The 20,829-nt window shown below is 44.4% G+C and overlaps 1 protein-coding gene across 2 annotated transcripts in view; it reads right to left on the bottom strand.

Annotated features, from left to right (window-relative positions):
• LOC144792107 (myoferlin-like) overlaps positions 1-20,829 on the bottom strand; it is a 3,514,236-nt gene that overhangs the window by 195,797 nt on the left and 3,297,610 nt on the right. The window lies entirely within an intron of this gene.

Below are 20,829 nucleotides of genomic sequence, written 5' to 3' on the forward strand. Positions count from 1 at the left end.
TCGGTTTGGTGCAAAGTTCAGTCACATCAAGACAATCGTGGTCCGCACAATCTTCATGAAGGGTGTTTGGCAACGGCATCAATGTAGCAGGACTCAAAACAGAACACCTCTTAAGGGTAACATTCTCCGCAGCAAGTATGACCTGCTCGTAGCGTGTGAGCCTATTATTTGTCAGGTGTTGTGTCTTGGTCCTGGTCATCAACAGTTCAACAGAATGCGGAACATGCACAGTAAGCTGGTGACCAATAAAAATGCTCTCACACCTTTCAATGCTGACACCTGTTGCAGCAACGGATTTGAGACATCCGGGCAATGCTGAAGCTACTGGATCTAAAGTAGCTGAGAAGTGGGCAACTGGTCTACGGACACCTCCATGATCCTGTACTAGGACTGCTAAAGCACAACCTTCTTGTTCACAGCAGAATAAAGAAAAAAGGCTTATTGAAATCAGGCATTCCCAGTGCCGGAGCACGACAGAGATCCTCTCGCAACTCCAGGAAAGCCTTCATACAGTCGTTGTCCCATGGTACCGGATCACTCACGTCCTTGTGCGTCGGTCTCTGCAAAGGCTTTGCCTTCAAGGAGAAGTTGTCAATCCACTGGCGACAGTAGCCAACCATACCTAAGAACATCCTGACCTCTCTCTGAATAGAAGGCAATATCATGCTCATGATTGCCTCAATCCTGTCAGGTGACACCTTCCTCTTGCCTTTTTCTATTCGGTGTCCCAGATAATGTACCTCATTCAAGCAGTACTGTAACTTATTTGGCGACACCTTGTGCCCATTCTCTGCCAAATGATTCAGTAAGGCGATGGTATCAATCCTACATGCATCTTCAGTCTCTGACGTGGCAAGGAGGTCGTCTATGTACTGGACGAGAACAGAGTTCTGCGGCAGCACTAGGCTCTCAAGATTCTTCTTCAGGATCTGATTAAAGATCGATGGACTCTCTGTGTACCCCTGAGGGATACGACACCATGTTAAGACACGATTTTCCAGCTTAAAAGCAAAAATAAATTGTCTCTCTTCGTGTAAGGGTATTGAAAAGAAAGCCTGACGGAGACCAATCACAGTGAACGACTCAGCCTGGCACGGGATCTGAAACAGTATCACAGACAGATTCGGTACCACTGGACAACAGGGAACAACTATGTTGTTTACCCGGTGCAAATCTTGCACAATCCTGAACTTCCCACTCGGTTTCTGCAATCCCATAGTAGGTGAGTTACATGGACTGCCCATTATTTCCTTCAGAATTCCCTGCTTAATCATGGACTCAATTACAGGCTTTATCCCTGTAATTGTTTCTGGTGTCAAATTGTATTGAGGTGTTCTCGGGAACTCAACGTTCTGCTTGACCTGAATCTTAACCGGTTCAACTCCCTTGATCAATCCTATGTCTTTGCCTGTAAAGTCCCACACCTCCTGCAAGACCGAGTCTCTCAAGTCAAGTGAAAGCTCTTCCACTGTCAAAGCAGGGTACATCTCTCTGCACACATGCTGATTCGCGACCTTAAAGGTAGCATCATCATCATTTGTTTGCAGTTCCGCTCCCTTGGGGGTGCAATAGATGGTACAATTGAGTTAACACAGGAGGTCCCTCCCTAGTAAACAAACAGGACTCGAATCGCACACCACAAACTGATGTCTATCTCGAAACAATCCTATTTTCACAGGAATCGGTTCAGTCAAGGGGTTCGTCATCTTCCTATTCGCAACACCTAAAACTGGGATTGTTTGTCCCGAGAGGGGTAGGTGGGGGACTACTGCAGATCTCACAGTAGAACAGGTAGCACCAGTATCAACCAAAAAGGTGGTGTGACCATCAGCATCAGCTTCCACAAATGGTCCCCTCTGGTCTACCTCCAAGACTGCCCCAAGTGTGCAGTCTTCCTCCCCTCTCAGGCACCGTCATGCCAACGGGTCTAGGCAACAGTCATAGCCCTCATCAAAAAGAGGCATCTGCTGATAAGTCAGAGTCCCTGACGGGATCCTCGGTGGCTGGGGAACCTGCACTCGCGGAGCTGAAGTCCCCCCTTTGACCGGCTTTGGCTTTAACACGGTCGTCGTCACCTGAGGCACCAGTACTTGCACTACCTCTTCTTCCTGCTGCACCTGATTCGCAGGATTCAAGGGACATTCGCGTCTCCAGTGTCCAATCTGATGACAAAGGTGACATGCAGTGGTCTTCTTCAGCGTGGCTAGATCGACTCTCAGCTTGGAATCCTCTACATTTCCCTTTGCCTTATTATGACCATTCTGTTTCCTTCCCAGCATACCTCCTCCCGACTGCACTTGTCCTGCCTTGTCCGCTGCTTGCATCTGCACCAGCATCAGCTTGTCCTTAAGCTTCTTGTGCTTTGAATCTACTTCATCACTGCAATATCTAGCATATCTCAGTATCTTATCAATTGGTTTGTTCTGCCAACAAATCAGATGCTGCTGGATCATCAAACAGATCTCAGGTCTCAGCCCTAGAACAAACTTCAAAACAAACTGTCCCATATCCTTAGGATCCATTACATCCAACACACTGTATTGCTTAAAGGCTTGCAATAGTCTTTCGTAATATTCATGCACTATCTCCTTTGGTTCCCAAACCGTCCGATCTATCTTCACCCAATCAATATCCTGTGGTGATACCTTAGATTTCAACCACGTAATCACTTGCTCGTATTTCTTCATAACTAAGGGCGACGGGCCATTTGTGGCAGCATCACTGTCAGGTTCAGAAGTGGGCCTTTCGACAGCAACCTTGCAAGCTACCCACAAAATCTCCTGGAACCACAATGTCAAACAGTGTATTCAAATCAATCCATAGTACCTTTGAAATCTTGACAAACCTCTCAACTTACTTGTACCATTCAACCGGGCTCTCCCTCAACTTTAGAAAGTCATTTGGGAATGCCGAAAATTCCCCGACTCCAAGGCACATGCACATAACCCTCGGCTTGACACCTCCCGCAAAGGATAATTTCCAATTCCCGCCACTCCCCCTCCCGGAGGAGGAGTGTCTGACACATTGTTTCTGACACTCTTTTTCTTGGACCACCTTTCTTCCCACTTATCAAGCCTACTCCACGCTCGTATCCCTATAATCAAAAAATGAATATTTTAACAAAATTCCAAGATTTAAAAAAGACGAGTTCATACAGGTAATTCAATTTTTTAATTTTTTTTTAGAGGTTATTCCTATGCCTAATGATGCATTTTAGAAAGTTAAGTACATGGTAACAGGTACGTTCAGAATCTAACATCTGCAGAGATAGCATGGCGGGACGACACTGTCTGAAACCCCAGCACTTCAGCAGTGGGAATAGCCAAATCTTTCTATGGGCATGGAAATATTTGCAAAACAATATCGTGTGCATACATGTCTGTGGAGACATATCATCACATGGGCAATGTGCCAGTTTTAAGTCCCAAGTATTTTTTTTTGGGAAGGCCACTAGCCTATGAAAAAGATTAAGTCTGAACCTTGTCAGGAGCATCTTATCATATGTGCTAATTTCTAATGTTAGGTAGGGCTGGATTTGCGGGGTAAGCTGTACCATATTTGCGTGCAGTACGGATTGTTTAGTTGATAAAAAGGTGATTCTGAGAGACTCTAGATGGTTCATAGCTACTTGTTTCAGCTCTTTCTTTGTTGTTTCAGTTAGGATCTCTGGTGTGGTATAATACTTTTCTAGTCCCAGATCTGAGAAAAAACGCCTGACATAGGTAAGCCAAGATATTTTGTGCGCGCAATCCAATGCCATGGAATCCTCTAGGATATGTTTGGTCAGCACGTTCTTATCCGATAGCCAAATGCGTCTCCATAATAATAATGGCTGAACCTTTATCAAATCTTCTATATATGGGATTCCCAATTCTGCATGACAGGCATAGATGGAAGAGCACTTTGGAGCAGATAAAAGGAATCTCATAAAGGAGTTCTCTGCTATTTGTAGAGAGCCAACATCAACATACCCCCATACCCCAGCCCCATATAGAGCAATAGCTTGGCATTTTGCTGCATAGATTTTTAATAATTCTACTGGTGGCCTCCTTCCAAGTCGTTGTGAGAAGTTCATCAATGCTATAATTGCTCTCTTGAAAAGATGCCTCCTGGACTCAATAGCTGCCCTCCAGTTTAGTCTTTCATCTATCATTATGCCAAGGTAAGGGTACTGGGGAGCCCTCTCGAGTTTTTGTTAGTTTAAATAGATATTCTTTGTACGTTTGCGCCCTCCACCGGCCACCATAACAAATGTTTTTTTTTACATTTATATGTAAATCTAAGGCGCTCATAAAATCAGCGTATTTGGTCAGGGATTTCTGGAGTTCGACTGGTGTCCGGGCCAGGATGATCGCGTCATCCGCATAGAGCAGTGCGGGGATCAGGCGTTGTTTTAGTCTGGGGAGGTCCTGCCCCCCTCTCAACATCTTCTCCTCCAGTCCGTTGGTATACAGCGAGAAGAGGAAGGGGGCCAGGACACACCCCTGCCTGACTCCTCGCTCTACTCTAAAAGACGCGGTGAGCTCCCCTTTTGTCCCATATCGCACTCTTGCGGAAGCTTCAGCGTATAACTCTCTTAGAAAATCGAGGAGGGGGGGATCCACCCCCATGGTTCTCAGGAGGGTCCATAGCTTCGCATGAGAGACGCAGTCAAACGCGGAGGACAAGTCCACGTATACCATGTACATTGTCCCCTGCTTTGCATGAATGTACTTAGAGATGATCATGCTTAAATTGAGGGCCTGTTCTACAGTTCCAAAACCTTCCCTGAATCCGAATTGTAGGTCCGATAGAATCTTCCTATCATCTGCCCATTGCTGAAGTTGTTCTAAGACTACTCTACCAACTACTTTGCCCAGAGAATCTAACAATGAAATGGGGCGGTAACATTTGACGTCCTGGCGGTCCCCCTTTTTAAAAATTGGCACCATGATGGAGTTGGACCAGGACTCCATCAATCCCAGTTTCGCTGCTGCGGTACATACTCTTGTAAGTATGGGGGCCCAAAGATCCGGAAGGTGTTTAAAAAGATCTACGGGCACCCCATCGGGACCAGGTGCTTTACCACCTTTACTTAGTTTTAGGGCCTGTACTACGTCGAGTATATCGAACTGTAAAGACATTGGGAATTCAACTGGGGGAAGAGAGTGGAGTAATTCTTCTGTTGGGGATGTTAATTTAAACATTTTAGAAAAATGGTTTACCCAGGTTTCCTCGTCTATGGCGACATCGATCTGAGATCTATTAGAATCAGATAAAAAAGGGGACTTAACTATCCGCCAGAAGGACTCACTATTTCTCATAGATGCACTTTTATGTAAATCGTCCCATAGAGCCTGTTTCAGCTCTTGTTTTCTCAGCTTCCTAGCCTTATTATACTGAGGTCTGAGATGCTGTATCTGTTGCTGATCTCTATTTGTTTGTCTGAGGGCCTTTTTTAGTTTGGTTTGCGCCGTGGTGCAGTCGTGGTTAAACCATCCTGTTGAAGTGGACTTAGGTTGCTTTAAATTTCTAGTCAACAGTACCTTTGTTTCCTCTAATATAATCTTAAAATTTTCAAGGACCGTCCCATCATCTGTTATAAGATCTAAACATTTTATTATGTTGGAATATGTTATCTTTATTAATTTGTTGGTTAATTGGATGGGATCGATCTTTTCCCATTTTAAAGTAAACCCATTTGTTTTGCCCAGTTCGAGCCTATTTTGGGATAGGGTATTTGCAATTATTGATGTATGGGTTACTAGGTTGGTCAGGTCGAGGTCCAGCCTAAGTGCGGAATGATCGCTTAGGGTATTTATCATGAGTGTGAAATCCCTAATTAGGTGTCTCAGTCCGTCCGTCGAAAGAATGTAGTCGACGGTGGTCTCATGCCCCCTCCCTAGGTATGTTAGGTTCTAATAGGTTCTTAATAGGATCTATTTTATTTACTATTGACAATTCGAGGTCTGTGAGAAGATTATTCATAACTGCTCCTGTTCTTACATGAGGGAAATGCACGAGAGGGTTATCGTGCTCATCCACTATCCCGCAGCTCTGGTTACCCGAGCTCGGACAGGGGTGTAAGTTAAAATCCCCTCCCCATAATAAATGAACAGTACTCTTTTTCTCATACAGTTGTTTGTAGTGAGCAATTTTTTCTTGGATTATTGAGAGGGTGTTAATAAAATGGACGTCGTCTAAGTTGTTATAGAAATTTATTAGGCTAAGAATAGTGGCTTTTTTCCCTACCGAGAGGCAAAGCAATTGGAAATTTGGGGCGTATTCTGTTTTTAGTATTTTCAAATTGATTATTGTATTAGCTATTGAAGTAGCGAGGCCCCCCTTAGGCCTACCCGCATTACTTGGAAGGGCTGGGGTGTATTCAGTGTATTGCAACCTGTGATTCCCTTGTAACATTTTTGTTTTGGACAAATCCACTCCATACCTGTTCGCCAATTCAACTAATTCCTCGTGTGTCGACCTTGCTTTGCGAGTCACGTCCTTTGCTACAAACAGCAACTTGTTTGGCTCATAAAGTTCCACTCTCTCTAAGGGCAAATTCCCCTCCACAATTTCGTCCACTTCCGCTTTTAATCGCATCACATCCAACCACTTTGCCTTTTTTGCTGCCGGCAGAGTACCTCGACTAGATGCACCACTTGTTTCCCTACAACCACTGACTTGTTACCTGCACCTGTTCACTTCGGATGTGTCTCTAAAAGACATCCTATTCTCAACACTTCCATTGTCCCAGTCCTCCCTTGGCCTGTCACTCTGAGCCCCTTCAGCGGTCTCCCATGTTCTCAAATCTGACCTCAGCTCTGCCCCCTCAGATCCATCAGCCCTCTTGATGAATCTGCGGCAGCTGGTAACGGGGTACTCGATTCCACAGGCCTTGGTAATTGACCTCTGAGAATTGACACCTTCTACATTCTGGTTTTCCCCTGTCAAGAGTTTTCCCACTACTTCAGCACTAGGTGGAGCTTGCGGTTCCCTAGCTCCCTCTGTCGGGGCTGATTTCTTCCCTCCTGGCTCTGGGTTGTATGGAGGGAGGTGGTCTCTCTGACAACAGCGTATCTATCAAGCTATCATCGGTATCACTGTCATCATCCTCAGCACCCTTTTCTCCGCGCCCCGTCTTGAACAGCAGTGGGTACAATTTGTCCCCCTCAATCGTCTGTACTCTCCATCTCTTCTCCAATGCATCCCATCTCGCATCTTGAAATGCCCTTACTGACCTCTTCACTCTTTTCTGTCTCCTGTCCCTGTTTCTTTCGTGTGCCGCCCTAATCCACGCATGTAATGCCTCAAACTGTGTTGGTCTGGGCAAAGGCCGCAAAGAAGCCATAATCGATTTCAACTGATATAACACTTCCAATCTAAAGGTTCCATATCGGGGAAAGGTCAATTTTTCATTGCCTTCAGTCATTTTACACCAATTCTCAAGCCAAAGTATGGTATGCAACCCCACATTTGAGCAGGAGTATCCTTGGACGGAGCCTCTTCTCCCCCTGTGGCTCTAATCTCGTTTTTCTTTTGAAGAAGTCTCGCAAAACTCTAAAACATTTCATGATGAAAACAACGTTTCTCTTTTCACAGCACTCTTCTATTTCCTAATGACAATCCACCAATACCAGCGCGGCTTCCCACCAACCGCCCTATCACATCGCGGCACCTTTGACATCACTCGCCTCCGCAGCAGTTCCCCTCCTTTACAACTCAGCTCTCACTCACGCATACATCCCATTCATACACTGAAATAACCGCTTGTATGTCCAAGCAATTACTTTGCTGACTGTAAGACCACAGTCTGACTGTACGTTCACAGTCGTGTAATTGTCTACCGAAAGCTGTCAACTGTCTGTCCACGAAACGACCGGACAATCACCTCCACTGATAGGTTACAAACACTCAGCAACCCATGACCAGCATCAGTTACTCACGCACTCACACATTTGTTCCCCCTATCTCATTCCAGCGGGCAATCGATGGTACCTCACGATTCCCTTAACAATGGTCGACAATTACTCTGGGTGTCTGACACACCCAAACTGCTTAAGCTACTCTTTGGGCCTAAGACATTCCCGGGCTGCGCGCGCTCACAGCCTGATCTCCTTACACACGACAGGCATTCCAACTCCGCAGGACATCACAACACAAACACCCCAATCTAACAACATATAACCCTATTCATACTCACTCTCCCGCGAACTGCTGCTTTCGCCGCACCGTCACTCTCCGTCGGTTTCCATGAAACGCCGTCTTCCGCCGATAATCCACTGGGCAATCATCACCTAATTTCTATGGGCCTTGGGAAACTCTTATCCTAATCTAGATCTCCCCTCACTCTAGAGACAACCATCCTCTACAGCTACCAACTGGAGAAGCTGGGACACTCATCTAGATTTTTAACTTACCAATCTCTGGAATCCCCAAGTCGACTGGGCCTTTTTGTCTGCTAAGAAGTGTAGAGGGAAGATTTCCAAATTCATAACTCAAACTGCTTGGAAAATCGACAATCAAATCCAATTTAATGAACCACTGACTACGAACTGAAGTTTAAGAACGTATTACAAAGCCAAATATAATTGAACATACAGACATCTCAGCAAGAGGTTCAGAAAGTAAACTGGCATTAATACAAACATAATCCTACGCAAGAGTCTCAGACGACTCAAAATAAAAATCAAAGTCAGTTCAAGAAGCATTAGGCATACTATGACAGTCCCTGCTTGAAGTCTGGACTGCATTTACAGAAAAGAAAAGGAAATGGTCAGTCTGTCCCTACACTAACTCTAATGTGACATCCCTACTTAACATCCCTCCCAGACAAGAGTAAAGGTGTCAGCAGTGAAGACTTCCTAAGAAGTACACTCACTTTCCATAGGTAAGAAGCCTAAGCTACCGAGCTCGTTCTAAGATGCTCCTTCCTACACCCCACTCTGCCCTTAGTACACCAAAATCTGCCCTAAGACTGCTCTCCACCCTCAGGTGCTGTCCCTAATACAAAACCCCAAAACCCGTAGGCACGCCCTAAGGCACACCCCTCTGGGAAGGTGTTAGCTCTTGGATTTTTCCAGCATGAGCATGTCTCCGTCCAAAAACCGTTGATGTGTCCTTGGGTCCCAGGCACCTTCTCCGCCAAATGTTGAAGATGTGCATTCCAGCCGACTCCCTTCGTTCTCACTCCTACCAGCCTAACTCCTAAACAATTGATCATTCTACCTAACAAGCTCCACGGCCTTGCACCTGCAAACAGAAGCATATGAGAACATCCTTGCACATTCTCCAAGTTACACTTCACTATTTTTTGAGAACAGCGCCCTTTCCAAGGAAAATATTCAAGACTTCAGCCAAAGCTAAGCTAAAAAAATTATGGATAGGCCCCTATTGGCTTCTTCATGTCCCAGACCTTTACATATTTAAACGCATTTCTAATTCTACATCATAGGTAACACATTCAATATCATTGTAAAACATTATTGCACTTCGATTCTAAAACATAAGCTCCTTTCAAGTTAAAGCATCACCTTTATAACTCTACACGTGCCACTTTTAATATGGCACGTTTATCCTAATGCAACATTCTACATGTAAAGCTCCATTTCTACATTATTGAAATCATTATTTTCTTGTTAAGGCACTACATTAGTTTGCAAATGCTATGAGTACACTTCTACATATTGCACTGATCCCCAGCCTAATACTACAATTTTGTCACACTTTAACATGGTTCTCTAAAAATGCGGGTGCTGATTACTTGAGATTATTGTGCACCCCTACAAAAATTAAGATAACATGGCGCTCTATCAACCTTATAGCATTGTGTGATCAGATGAGATCCAATATATACACAAGCATCAAGATGCACTCTGAGGACTCAGAGTGCTTACTGCTTATTAGGATATGACACCTGGACAAACAGGATAGCAACCAGAAAGCCCATTAGGTTAGCATTCATACAGAGATGTCATATGTGCAAAGTATTCACTGATAAAGCCTTATTATCTTGTATTGCATCATACTATGACATAATGGCCGGTGACATTATTATTTACTTTGAGCCTTTATTGTAGCGATAGACCTCAGATGAAAAGAATAAGTTAGATCCTGCATCCGGCTGGATGCTATCAAAAGGAACTCAAGAGACTACACCTGAGGAAACATGCATTATTCTTAATTGCAAGACATGTTTACCTTTCTGTTTTATAAATGGAAACACGGGGACCCAGTTAGATCCCTTTACTAGTAGCACACAGGGCCAACTGGGAAGTGAAAGCAGCCCTGGCAAATTTAGGCAGACCAGCCCCCATCCGGTGCGTAGCGAGCGAGCCCGACTGCCACTAGGGGGGTTTGGGGGGTTCTCCCCTAAAGAAAATTTTGGAAAACGACAGACCAAAATGTTGCATTTTACAGCACATTTTTCATTACATATTCAAATTGTATCCACTTTCAAAGCACAGTAAATAGTAGATGATGACCTTAAAGAACATCAGGTTACCCCCCCAGTCATATGTACCCATAGACATTTTGTAGTTTCTCTGATAGAAATGGGTCGTCCCCCCCCCCCCCCCCCCGGCAAACGAGACATGTCACAAAGACTATATACATGGGCAATCACATGCATGGCCACTCTGTTATGGCATAGTTGTTCTAGAAGCAAGGATAAGTACATATGTTTCGCTGCTTTGAAGTAACAGGTCATTACTACATGTTTGGGGGCATGTCTGGCTGCTAAACGTTTTCATATCAAAATGGACAACACTGCATGCAGTCTCATGGAGTGCACCATGTTAGTAAACATTCTCTGTTCGCTTTCACTCCTGCAGTGTGTGCATTGTCTAGTGGCACGACCCCCCAGGAAGACCCACACACATACACTTCACATTTGGGGACAGTGGCTGTCAAAGCGTTTCATGTAACTGTGTGTAACAATAAAAAATCACTGCTTGTAGGTTCATGTGCTATACTATTTTAAGTGTAATGGAGGGAGAGAATATAGGTGAAGGGTAACAAGTTTACGGAGGCCTATATTATAGTACCTATATGGACTATAACACTCCATAATTTCAGACTCTGGTCTGCAAGGCTGGCTGCACTCTACCAAAGACACGATTCAAACCTGGAACACCAGGTTCTAAAGTCAGCAGCTCTAGGCACTCAGTCACATTTCTTACACAGTAGGAAAATGGAGTTTATTACAGTGGTACTTGTTTAATTGACTCATGAAGACTAAACGGCTGGAGTCGAACAATGCTGATTAGATCCTGTTATTTGTAGGTGTCGTATAAACTATTCAGAAAATGCATTACACAGTGAGATATATTCCTAGTTTACTTGTCAAGGCATAAATAAATGTGAAAAACAGGAGTTAACATGAGCAATGCCTAATAGACTGTCAGTTTTCAGCAGATGCCTGAACCAGCAGACCAAGTGGAATTAAGTCATTTCTGCTTCACCTGTTTTTTGGAAAAATCCTTACACTGTGTCTTGTGAAAGAACAGAGACAGTGAGGTTTTGTGTTAAGGTTGGTTCATAATTGCGTTCTGTGTATTATTATGGTAACCTAGTGTTAATATAAGCATCATCCTACAGATCTGAAAGCTGTAACCCTCCTGAGTACCACAATAGCTAATTGTGGTTGAAGTACTTAATAGGATGTATACATTTAAAAGTTTTAAGAGAGAAAATACAAAAATTAACTTTTTAGAGACTTTAAGGTAGTACATTTTACATTTCATAAAATAAGTTCATTAACTTACTGACTTGTTGCATCAGCTCAAACCAGCTGCTGAGATTGTATGCACTGCACTCAGCTGGATTAAGGAATGACAATAATAGGATTTAAAAAGGTAATTACTTGCCCTTATAAAAATATTATTAAAAAATGACAGTGAGTTTGCGAACACAACTGCACTGCGGCTTGTTCATTAACCCACTTTGATGTTAGAGATATATAAAAGCTAGCAGATAAGTTAAATGCATTAAAGCAGACCACTTATATTAATACACCAATTCGAACTGTTTTCTGACAGTGGTGAAATGGTAGAAAACCAATAAACAGACATATGTGATGAAGTGCTAATTTACAGTGGCCAAATAAATGTTCATTATCAAACAACACTTCCAGTTTACCAACTCCAGTTTCCCCACAGGTGGTGAAAGGGTCGAGAGGCAAAGTAGTAGCGAGTTGTTCTGGATTCCAGTGGTGGCTGGTGACATGAAAGTGGTGAGGCGTACATGTTCACGATGAGTGGCTGGTGGCAAGACCAACCGTCATAAGCAGGGCTGCGGGGTGGGGGAGGGCAGTTCGAGTCTCCCATGGAGAAAGTTTTGAAAACAAGAGTGGGCAAATGCTGCATTTTCAAGCAAATTTCAGAAAGCAACGAGTTTAATAAAGAGCTATATAAAACTTGGAATATGTAAAGCATACGTCTTTAGATATATTGTGGGTAATAGTAATTAACACATAACATGCAACACAATCGCTGCCATCCATTCCTGTCCAATAAAAATAACATTTAAAAATATTTTTTAGAAGATATTCTATAACTTCTTGCAAGTAAAAGCCACTTCATTTCTGCATCTTATATTGGTAATGTATAAATTATAGAATAAGGAACAGATAACAACTGCAAACTGAGATGGTCACAAAACTAGCATCAAAGGCAAGGCGGGAGCCTTGTGGTATTTTCCTTTCTGAAAGTTTACACTACATACACTACAGCTAGAGGCCATGCATGCTTCTTTGAATTGCCAATCTGCTCTGCTGTGCTTGATTCCAGGCCCTGCGTTCATGCCCTCAGAAGTTACTTCAATGTATTGCTTGCATTTGGGAGGGGCTGAAAAGGCTGCTTTCCTTAAAGCCATTTGTCAGGCCATAAACACTAGACTCTGGATGGACATTGGCTGTAAACTACTTTTTACATTTGCGGAATGCATAGAGGTAGATGTCTACGTCGAAAACTTTTCTTGTGAACAATTCCATCTTCTATGTACATATTGCCCTTCCATCATGTTGCACATTGAAAAGCCATGAAAACACCCCTTCATGATGCTCCTGCATCATGCTTCCATTGTAAGAAATCAACACATTGGCACTGTATTCTGTTCAGTACTGGGTGCCCTTTCACTATGACCAATGCAAAAAACTCCTGGATGATGCTGCTGCTGACCATTGCTCTTACAAAAAGTCGTATGTACATTACTCCTTCATTATACCAATGCATAAAAAGCCTGTACACAATAACCCTGTAAACTACCTTTAGAAGTTGGACTCGTACATTGTTACTCTACATAACAGAGCCCGGCACTGTGCCCTGTACATTAATCCTCAGCAAAATGGTTTTACACAGATCGGCATGAACACAAAGCATGTTACAATGCCTCAGCAACATGCCTCGGTCCACAGCCAGTGCAACATGCCCTCTCACAAAGTGCTTTCACACAACCCCCTGCAGGGTATCCCTTCCCACCGCCCCTGCAGAGATCCTCCTGCATGGATCGCCATTTCAGAAATACTTACTTAGGGTGTCTGCGTACAGCCCCCGCTTGAAGCTGCACAGATGGAGGCTGGCAGGGATGGGGGATGGTGGGGTGCACGCAGTGACACTATGTGGTTACCTAAAGTGCCAGACCTGTCCCGGGCCCCTGGGCAGCTGCGTGTAAAGCCCTCTTTTTCTTTGAGAAGCACCCTGGCTGCACACCCTCCTGCCTGTGACAATGATTACCAGGTACCAGGACTGCCATTGGTGCCAGCTACAGAGAGAGGCCGTGCACACCTCACACATTACATGCATGGCACATAAGGGAGATATGTGGCCTAGTTCTGGTGAAAGTTACAACAGACGAACAAGGAGACCTCTATGCTAATCATGGCTCCCTCGCTTGATCAAGATATGTTATTCTCTGCAAATAATTTTATCTCCATGTCGCTCAGTGCTCCTAGCAGTCACAATAAAAAAATTGGAAGCAGGCTAAACACAACTCTTGTGTGTAAATAAACATATCTCAAAATGATTCACTTTTGCCATAACACATACCATTACATTCAGATTTTGACATAGCTATTTGCGCGCATTACAGACAGATGCTCGGGTGAAGACAAATGTTACACTGTTTGGCACACACAAAAATACAATAAAAAGCCATAGTGGAGCTGCGCCAGACACGTGGGACAGGCCAAACTGCATCTGTCTAAACGGGATAGCAATTGAGCACTTAATTTGAAAACTAAACGAGACACAAATAGCTTTGCGTGCACACAGACACAGCTCCATCCAAACCCGTTTTTAAATAAATAAATCATCCTTTTGGTCCGGCTCTAATTTAGAAATTTCAGCAGTGCAGAGTCATGATGAAACCATTCTTCCTATATTCAGAGTTAGGGTTTTCAGAACTTTAGCAAAGACCTTGCTGTGTTATCCCTGCCTATTATTTCCTTGGCTCCAGTTTTAGAGACACTGCGTCCCACTTGTGATTGCAGCAGGGAGGTTGTACGCTTTTTACACAGAGGCCGAGCAGAGGTTTCGGCGCCTTTCGGCACACCGCCCTCCCTGGCCCTATTCTGGAAAAGAGTCTTACCTGGTTTTCTGGTTTCTGGTCAAAGTTAGGTCGACCGGTTGAAACATTGGACAAAGCCAGCAGCTTCTCTGACAGGATAGGGGGCCCGCAACATGCTGGACACAGGAGCAGGCCATTGACGTCCCACTTGCTTCCGGTTTCAAAATGTAGACAATGTGCTGTTTTAGAGTTGAGTGAGGTTTTGTACCATAAACATCTCTGTACAGCCTTCTTCATTTCGCTACATAAATAGATTTTGCTACCTCACCTGCTGCATCTAAGTGCTACCCAGGGGCAGCTGGTGACATTTGAAAGTGGTGAGGCGTAAAATAATTGTGATACTGCACTGCAGCGAGCAAGCGTAGTGTGCGAGCCGGACCAACCTAGATGGTGTCCGGGGAGGGGGGGTTCTCCCCCCGAGAAAATGTTGAGAAAAGAGTGGACAAATAGTGCATTTTCAAGCAAATTTGAGAAAGCAGGAAGGTTCATGTGGATATCCTAATTCTATCAGCAGCTAGGTCGCAAAGCAGTTGTAAGTGGCTTTTAACAACTTAAGCATTTTTCATGCTTTTTTTTAATTCAAATTAGAGAGTTTCAATATGATTTCAAAAGAAGACTCCTAAAAAAGACTGTTGCTGCACCCTGTAAGAGACAGGGTAGTATAGAAACTTACACTACTTGCTATAAGTAGTACCTGAGAGGACGTGAAGAAAGAGATATGACATAAATAGGTAAACATGTTTTAGTGATTGATTGTCACTAGAACAAAGGTCATTAAATGCGCTTAAAAGGGGTGGTGTAGGCTCAGGAGTAACATTAAGAAATACTTTTCTGGCTGGCGTTTCAAGGGTCCCCGAACACTGCAGTCTTTCTATAATATGCCAACAACCAACATCCCTAATGATGCTTCTACACCTTAGTTTCACAAAATGGCAAAAAAACGTTAGAATGAAAAACACGCTGTGCGACGATACAAACTGTGATTGAATTATAGACAATTCTGCACTATCCCCCGGACGAACTCAGGATGAAAATGGTACGAAGAGATGACAAACTATCGGATGACTTGGAAACCCCTGGTCTGCGATGCTTTACGTGTTCACAAGGGGCACGGGACCCAAGAGGGGTGTCTGGGTTGGGGTGATTTGCGTGTGATATTGAATAGATGCTTATGTTTTGTTCCTAAACCTACATCTGCATATTTTTTTCACCTTGCCGTCGCCAAACAAACTAACGCAACTGCAGTAATGGGAAACAGAGTAAGCTTGGAAACTATAACAATGGTAGTCTTACTGCCGCGCCACACGGACGTTTGGAAACTGATGGTAAGAAATGTGCCGGATACATCGACATCAAACTACGCACTTTCCCTGCTAACCGGAATGGTGCAAGGAATGAAAAAGATGCAGCGAAACGCAACTCTGACATATATTATCACTTTATTAACAATTACTGCTACTGCCGAGACCTAGGGCTGGAAAAATACACCCAAAAAAGTGCCTTTTAAATGTGTTGCTGCATTTGAAGGAATCTTGCCCATAGCTATGATAGCAGTACGGAAAGGTAACACATTCTATACATTTCCTGCCTGCTGTTTACACATAAATCCATCATGTTCTTCATCTTTACCCTTATAATTTGATACCGCTGTTTCCTTTATCCTGTGACACCAAAAAAATGTTGGTGACTTATTAATCATGCCCATTTGACAATCATGACTTACAAAATCAAAGACACATATTTAAACCAACAATTGGTTGCAATAAAGATTGAATACCAAGAGTGTTACCTAGTTCACATGACCTAGAATGTCTATAAAGCAATGTATAGGGTAAACCCCATGGTCCTCCTGAAGCTGTGGTGCAGCAGGTAAAGTGACGTTGCAGCTAGATTATCTCGTCCTTTACAACCAATTTCACATACTGATGGCACAAAGCAACCTTATTTTGCCTCTGCTAGCTACAGTAAAAGCTCTCAATAATTAATATAGAAACTTAAAAAAAAATATTTCGGCCACAAAGACACTGTAGACCAGATCGCTTTGCATGTTTTCTCTCATGAAGAGAAACTATAAAATGTGCTCACTCCTTTGTAGCAATCCTGCATATTTTTCAAGACAACTCCCCATCCCGCCACTCCATCACTAACATGTTTGCATTGATTTGTTCCAGTCTTGAAGATACATGCAATTTATCTATGCGCTCCCATTAGAATACAAGCGGTAGAGTACACTAATTCAATGACGTCTTGTCTTGATTGAATTTTTCAAGAGAACACAAAAGAACCTCGCTATTAAAATAGTTCTTTCTTCTCCAGCATGAAGGTGAAACATTTTTTAAAGTAGTGTGATGTTCAGTAATGAGCCTCTATCTAAATTATCATTGGTGACACACTCACCAAGCACTTTTTTTTTCTAGGACACATAGTTGTGAAATGCCAGAGCTGCCACTTTCTTTCCTGTAATTATAGGCTAGCTTGCATCCCTTCAATGATCATTTATAGAGCAGCCTCCAGTAGATTACCGAGAACTTGAAAAACACATACATACCAGTCTGCAATTACCCCCTTCTCCTTCCCTCGTCATTGTTTACCGGTGATATGTAAAATAATGGCCCCCTTTCATTCCCTCGCTTAATTATGCCAATCACGGTACAGGAATTGTGCAAGAAATAAATGGATGCCATGCGACTAAATAAATAGGGTGAACATTAACATTAAATTATGAATGCGCGCATTTAAAATTGATTACCCTTTCGGGAATGATTCTGTAGCATGTTTTTGCAGCATCTCATCGTGCTCACCAGTGTCAGTTTTGTGACCTGCTTGCTGGCACCAGCATTTCTTGCGGCCCACTTGCTTCAAATACTGTCTGCCGTGGTCTTGCAATGTTCACAGTGCTGCTCCTTGTACTGCCCAAAAGTGTGATCGACGTGCATGAGCGCTCACCAGTGTGTCCTCTGCTGCTGCCCCATTCCAGTTTATCATGCTGTGCACCAGTGCAAGCGTATTGTGCAGCTCACATTTCCACGCTTGTGTGTGATACTGCATCTGACGCAAACACATTAGATCGCCCAACAGTAAGCTTCACGAGTCACCTGCTTCTCACGTGGCCCATAGGTTGCCCCTCTGTGCCACTGCCTTGCTGTGGATGTTCCTTACGTTTTTCACCAGTGTCCTCATCCTGCCCATGAAGCGCTAACGTTGTACTATGCTCACATCATTTAGCATCACACGTTATCAGGAAGGGGACTAGAGACCCCGTGCCCAGTCAATGCATGACCTCTTCGCTGAGACTGCAACATCACTGGCTGGTAGCACATTGTGACGATAGTGGCCATAGTGAAATAATAGTGTGCAGGATTACCACATTTCAATATATTTAGCAAAAAATGTGATGGGGCCATTGGTGAGATAGCTGGGGGCAGAGGCGCCACTGATGTAGTTGGGTGGAATTAACAAGGGCGGGAGGGGAGGGGCTGCGGGCCTGCCTTTTAAACCCAGTCTGTGTTCCCCTTGGTGTGTGTGACTATGGGCCTCCATACCCTCTAACGTTCATAGTCGTAGAGGCCTTAGGGGGTAGGAAGACCCCCGGTTATAGGGGCTGAGACCCCTTCCGGCAGATTTGAATGAGTGTTGCAGTTGGACCGGGGCACCTTCACTCCGCCTAACTATGCTCTGCTATGGAAGGCCAGGCAGTGTCCTGTCAGGGTTCAGAGTGGGGTGGAAGAGCTAAGTCAGTTGTTATATTTACCATCTGAATGGCCTGGGTTGCTATTACACACAGACAGCATTATAGATTATGAAATAAAACACAAGAGGTTTTGTACCACACGCATCTTGAAGGAATGTATTTCGAGCTGCTCTTATATGTGATAATGAAGACAAAAAGAGGCAAAGTGAAATTTAAAAATAAGTGCCTGTGATTACAAAATTTGATCAGGTGGAGAACTCGGGATTAATCGGAGGTTTTCTGGCGTTATCATGTGCAAATCAGCCTTTACATGCACACAATTCTCCTACCCTATGCTCACCTTATATTGCCCCACAAACCTGCCACCCTGCGATAATCAATGCGGCCCTCGGTCACATGACAGTCAAAACTTGTTGGCCCCCCTGGAAAATGCTTGCGAGTACCCATGTTCTAGGCCCCTGTCAGTTTCCTAAAACGTCAGGTCGCCTCGAGGTATTCTAACCATGTGCACGCAGGGTTCACTTCCAACCTGCATTGGCTCTGCTTTTCGACAGTCAGAAGGGCTGGTACAAGCGCCTTCCCAGCACGCTCAGTGCATGGTTCTACGTATTTGGACTTTGAAACTCTCATTCTCATAGCTTGTGCTTGCTTTATAAAAATATCACTTGCTATTTCAACATCGTGCTGTCACCCCGGAGTGGCATTGGTTCAACTTAGTTTAGACAGCATCGCCACAGGACGCTCGCGGTACAGATACAGAATATGGGCCTCTCTGGTCCCGCTTGTGGCGTTGAGAAAGAACAGTGTAGAGGGGCCTGGTTGTTCCACTTGGGGTGCGCTGGCGTGCGGGAGTAGCATCTGGGCCCTTAGGTTCCCTAAAAAGGATATTTTAAACCCCACCACCCCGTGCCTCCCGTAATTGGATTAATTATTTGGATTTCATTTGTTTAGTTCTCCCATCGCAGGCCCGCCCGCTTCACCCCTCCCTTTATTTTGGAAATGCAGAAACTGAAAGCGATGTGCTTTTATTAACAAGCATTTGCAATGCAATAGGTCTCGCATTATTTAAGTTTAAGCTACTAGTACTGTAAATGGCAATGTTTTTATTTTTATTTATGCGCTATTTTAATTTTCTTTGCATAAAAAGGCGAATGCGCAGCATAAGAATATTCATTCTATGTTAAGCCAAGTGATGGAACACACATGGCTATAACCCGATCTATGCAAACCGAGACCTCGATGCTCATAGATTAGACATTCAGGATTCTAGGCGCAATGTTTTACTTGCGGTTACTTTCACTTTAAACCCTTGATTTGTTTCTTGGATATTTGATTGATATTACATAATTCTAGCGACATTCCAAAGTCCACCAATAAAAGCAGTTGTCGACTAATAGATAAACATTACAAAGAGCAGCTTTTTAAAATTCCCAATCTTGCAGATGAGCGCATTTTTAAAAAGGCTATTTGAAGACAAAAAAACGTTGGCACAAAATAATGCGCACTTACCCACAGAGATTCGTCACTCGTTTGCATTCAATTTACTGAAGGCGACATTCTACCGAACACTTTACTGCACCGTTCTGCATAATCTTTTCAACAACCATATCCAACTAAGTACATTTTCATTGATTGATGAGGTGTGCATAGAGGGCGTAGCTACAGCCGGGTATATGGGTTAGCGTGTGCCCTGTGCAAAAACTCACCGCCGCAGCCCGGCTCGAACAGGAAGCCAGGCAACCTGTGTTGGGACGGGGGCGGGGCCTCAAAAAGACAGGAAGCAGACGGGAGCCTACCCCGCGCTCCTGTGCCCGTCAGCCGGAAGATTGCCGGAAGATTTGCGTGTCAGCTAGCGGGGCTCCTGTGCTCGTGGAGAGCCCCGCCTGCTGCTGAGGATGACCCGCTGCCTGCCGCTGCCTGCCGAAGGAGAGAGGGAAGGAGAGAGGGACACACGAAAAGAACTCGGTGAGTGGGGTGTGAGGGGGGGAGGGGACATGTGCGCGCGCGCGCGTGTGTGTCTGTGTGTGTGCCTGTGTGTGCGTGTGTGCCTGTGCGTGCGCGTGTGTCTGTGTGTGTGTATGTATGCATGCATGCGTGCGTGTGTAAAAAAATCCGATGACTGGTGGGGGGGTTGCAAAGTGAAAGTAAGCAGCGCGTGTGTATGTGCGCATGCGTGAGTGCTGTGTATGCGTGTGCCTGTGATGTGCGCATGCGTGAATGTTGGTGCGCGTGCAAGCAGCTGAATCCAGCCGGGGAGAAGCGCGTGACAGTTTTTTGTCCGTCATTCCCCCGTGTCAGCTCGCTATAAGTCTCCGACCCTGGACGCATCCTTCGGATGCGAATTCCAGGGCGAGACCTAAAAAGGGGTAACCAGTTCTACAATTTAGCATGACTACACTCACCTGCAGACAGCAGACAGGGGCCCAGGGGGCTAGTTAGAAACAATTAAATGTTGTGCCCAGCCTCGCTCTTTTTCGGTCCTTGACTCGTGACTCCTGTCTGCCTCATTGGCCTCTTGCACACGCATTTGGCACAAGCCAGCCCAATGCGCATGATCTTCACATCCAGACCCCACCCTAGTAAGGGGGGTGAAC

The sequence above is a fragment of the Lissotriton helveticus genome, chromosome 11 (assembly GCF_964261635.1).
Source record: "Lissotriton helveticus chromosome 11, aLisHel1.1, whole genome shotgun sequence".
NCBI classification, from domain to species: domain Eukaryota; kingdom Metazoa; phylum Chordata; class Amphibia; order Caudata; family Salamandridae; genus Lissotriton; species Lissotriton helveticus.